The sequence below is a fragment of the Rhinopithecus bieti genome, unplaced genomic scaffold (assembly GCF_001698545.2).
Source record: "Rhinopithecus bieti isolate Rb0 unplaced genomic scaffold, ASM169854v2 scaffold_4698, whole genome shotgun sequence".
Classification (NCBI taxonomy): domain Eukaryota; kingdom Metazoa; phylum Chordata; class Mammalia; order Primates; family Cercopithecidae; genus Rhinopithecus; species Rhinopithecus bieti.
In genome coordinates this window covers 5,413-10,126 of record NW_016804634.1, presented here as the reverse complement: position 1 = coordinate 10,126, position 4,714 = coordinate 5,413, and positions in this window count along the sequence as shown.

Below are 4,714 nucleotides of genomic sequence, written 5' to 3'. Positions count from 1 at the left end.
TTTACTTAGTAAGTTGTTTTATTCCAGAATTTCTGCTTGTGCTTTATTTGTAATATTTATCTCCTTGGTAAATTTCTCATTCATGCTCTAAATTATTTCTCTATTTTTTTTCTGTTGTTTGTTCTGCATTCTCTTGCATCTCACAGACTTTCTCTAATATCATTAATTTTAATTATTTTGCTAAGATTTTATAATGTTTTTATTGGAATCTGTTGCTAGAGAATTATGTTTCTTTGGAGGTATCATGTTTCTTTGCTTTTTCAGAATTCTTGTGTCCTTATGTTGATATCTGCATATCTGATATAACATGTCTGATATGCCAGTTTTTTTTGAATTTGCTTCTGTAGGAGAGGATATTTTCCTGAATATGCATCTATTATGTTGGTTAGTGTATCCTTTTATTCTGGGCACATGCAGTAGTGTAGTTTCTGTATGATTGTTTTTTACTGTAACAGCATCAGAGGTGTCTATGATTTTTTCAGTAGCTTGGATGCATTTGTTATTGGTGGCTACGCTGAAGTTTTGCCAGGAATAAAGATGCCACATGGGCTTGTCCTTGGGCCCCAGGACAGCCAGTAACTGAGTTTATGCTAGTGAGTCCAGTTTGGCCAATTACTGGGTTTCCAATCCACTTGTTTGTATCTCATTACTGGCAGCAGTAAACTGTGTGGGTAGGTAGATTATTGGACCCCTGGAAAGCAGGCATGTTGTAAATGATGGCCGTAGCAATAATGGATGACCCTCTGGCTTCCATGTGTTCTGTACTGCTGCTGGCAGTGTCTGAGACAGAGTGGGTGGCTGTCCCAGTCCCCAGGCCTGCAGGTGGCTTATGTGGGTAGGAGCCAGCTGTCAAGTTAGTGACAAGAGGGCAGGCCTGATTATAGGTCCTTAGGAGGAGTGCTCATGTGCTCATGATAGATTTGGCTGGTTGGTACTCAGGACTTCTGGAAAATGTGCTTGTGCATTGGGACAATGAAGTTGGGCTGGATTGGCTAGTCAACAGGCCCCCTAGTGGTGGTTCTAGCTGTGGTAGGCAGTGGCAGGGTGATCCCCAGGCCTTGGGTCAAATGCTCAGATGTGGGCATCAGTGGCTGTACTGCAGCCCTGCTATTGAGGATGGTGGAGTTGCTTTTATTTTCAGTAACTTTAAGCAGGTGTCTGGGGAATATGTGCCTTGCTCACACTCTAGCTCTGGCAGTAACAGGCTGCATTGATGGTGCTGCAGGCAAGGGAGTTTGTCCTCAGGGTTCTTGAAAGGGCATGGTACTGCTGCTCGGGCAGTGTGGTTGTTGCTAATGACTGATGTTTCAGCCCTGGCAGTAGCAGCCAGCTTCAGCAATATCTTCAGTTGAGGGATGTCATTGTGGCCCTAAGGATGTGGAGATGCAGGTACTGTTGAGCCCTCAGGAAAGATGCAGCCTGGTGAAGGCTGAGTTCTCAATATAGCATCATGCAGTCACTCTTTGGGATGCAGAGGCTGCGTGGGAACCAGCATAAGCTTCCTCTCTGGAGCAATGCTTTCTCAAGGTCTCCATGAAGCTCCCTATGTTAGTCTCAGTGCCTTTAAAGGTTAAGGGACTCCCATGCTAGACTGCAGAAGTCCGCAGTGAAAATATAGAGCACTGGGTGTCTCTTACTTACACTGGGGGAACCTCTCCAGGATCCCAGTCAATCCTAGCTGAGCAGACTGCCTTGAATCTCTCTCCTTTGCTTTAGGCATTTGCAGCCACTTCTTTGTAGAATTCCAGTGTTCTCTCTTAAGTGATCTGCTCAAAGTGTAATTATCTACTCATTATTTTTGTTTTCTTTGTGGAGGTGGGGAGTACAAAGTGCTTCTAGTCAGCCATCTTGAAGTCTGTCTATATTTTCACATTTAAGAGTTGCTAAAAGATTGCCCTTCATTTTTTTAACCAATTTACAATCACACAATGATGAATACATTTTATTTATTATACTTTCATACAAATTGGGTATTCTAAAACTTTCAAAAAAATTTGTCAGGTGGAAAACCATCTCATTTTATTAATGTTTTTCTTTAACTATTAGTGAGGTTTATTAGCAATTTATATTTCTTCTGTAAATTTCCAGTGTATCACTCAGGGTCATGGCCAGAAACATATGACATACCTGTGTCTATATGCCACATATGTGTCAAATTTAAAAGAGTTAAATAAAAAGTGGCATTTTATAAAGGCAAGTGCATTGTTTTAGGGCAATTGCCTATAAACTTTGGACCTCTAGAAAACTCTTTCATACTCTTAAAATATCTTTAAGGGCGGCCTCAGAGAATGAACTTTTAGTTATGTGGATGTGTCTATCAATATTTAATATAGTTAGATAACATTGAGGTATTGTTAATTCTATTTTATCTAAACATGGAATAAAGCTCATATTCGCTAACGTAAAAGCATAATTTATGAACAAATAACTCTTTTTTCCCAAAATAAAATTAGTGGGAACAGTTGCATTATTTTACACTTTTGCAAATCTCTTTAATGTCTGGCTTAATATAATATAGCTCTCTATTTACTTGTATATTTAATCTATTGTTGAAAGAGTAACACTTTAACATCATCATAACATCATCTTGAATGTAATTTTGATTTCCTATTGAGAGAAGTTAGCTAACTCGCCTTAGGTAGACAGCAAGGGAAAGGTTTCCAGAGAGCCCCCAACCCAGGGGTCAGTTCCTCATTCCTACATAACATAAAAAACAGCCTGGGAAAACAATCAAGCTGTGGGTACTGATAAGGGAACTAATACATGGGGGTTGTGCCTGGAGACATGCCTATGGCTGCGCAGATAAGAGAACCTACAACCCACTGAGATAAAAAACTTGGACAAACCTCTGACTCACTCAGATAAGGGAAAAGACCCAACATAGCAATGCCTTTGTCCTTTGTATAATCAGTGGGCTCCCAAGAAAAAGTTTCTTCTCCTTTTGTAGGCATGAACATGGTGGGCTCCAGTGGGTTCTGGTGGACACTTTCTTTCTTTGTTTGGACTGTGAGCCTGGCCTCTATGAGTCATTACTTCAGCTCTTGATTGGTCCTGGGCAAAGGTCCCTGGCCGAGTTTCAACTTCAGCTCCTGATTGGTCCTAGACCAAAATCTCCAACCAAGCTGAATCACACTGTCTCCAAGACAGCCCACAAACTAAGTACATTCGTTTCCCTTTCCAGTGCATAAAAACCTCAGACCCCAGCCTCATAGTAGGCAACACATTCAGGCCCCTGTCTCCACTGCAGAGAGCTTTCTTCTTTCAGTTATTAAACTTTTGATCCAACCTCAGCCTTGTGTCTGCACTCCTTAATTCTCTTGGACGTGAGACAAATAACTCCTGGTACTATCTCAGACAATAAGAGACTACTATAGTGTAGTTCATTGGTGAGACTACCACAATGTTGCCAACAAAAGAGTCATAGGATCCTAAGTTGTCACATTTCAGGGACCACTGGTTTAAGGAAACCAATGAGTGATAATGCAGTACTCCAAGGGTAATAACAATGGGGAGTTCTTTAACATCACTAGACCTGAAGAAGCAAGAAGTGGCCTTGCTGATAAGGAGAGTTGCTTGACTGGAGCTGTGTTCTTTGGTACAGAGAGACAGCCAACCCATAGTAGTACAGCATGAAGACAACTGGAGTGAAAACTAACCTTCTTCATTCTCTTCTTACCCTCATCTTCTACAGTTTTCCAAATCTCACCAGAAGCTAGGGACAACGGAGCTGATTGATGCAATCCATATGAGCCAATCTCTTTGAAGATGGAACTATAAAGAGAAGGGCAGGGAGTAGATCTAGACGGGTAAATGGAAGAAAATTAGTGCATCCATTCCATTTTCTTTGTCATTTGTATGTATTCTTGTTGAACTCTGAGAGCTCTTTTTATATTGGGGTGAATTTAATCTTTACTATGTTTATAGCATTTTTTTACTCATTAAGAAATTACATTGAACATTGTTTATGAAATCTTTAATAATAACATTGATTTGCTTTGGTAGTTATGTCCTGAAACCTTCCATTTTTTGTTTAAGTGTCTTCCATTCAAACTTTATTTATGTAAATTTCTTGACATATTCTTTCAATAATTTAATATTTATGCTTAATATGTTTCTAGAATACATTTATTTGTATATGGAAAAATATAGGAGTCTATTTATATTTTATTTCAAACTTGTCCCAAGGTCATCAAATTTACATTTATCTTGCTGTGATTTGAAATGTCACCTTTATGATATATTGTATCATGTATCATATGATATATGGTATGTCTAATGATATATTATTATATATCATATATGTTATCTTATATTGAATATGATATATTCAATTTATATATATATATATATTTCCAAATGTTTTATTTCATTTCTAATCTGGTTTTCATTACTTGTTTCAGAACTATCCCCAAAATTTGTAGTTATAACGTTTTTATAATACATTTTAATTTTGTTGGGACATCATCATCTTCTACATATATAGATACATTTACAATCTTGTTAACATTTTTTGTAATGGGAAAATTTAAACTCTACCAAATACAGGCATTTCCTTCTATGAATGGGTGGGTAGAGGAAAGTGTATGTCTTTTAAGGTATAAACTTTCCAATCTACAACTTCAAGGGTTTGTCTTTCTGACTGCAATATCTCATCAAATGGATTTTCAAAAGTTCAGGTTGAGAAAGATAAATACCTCCCCAAGAAGTCCGTTTG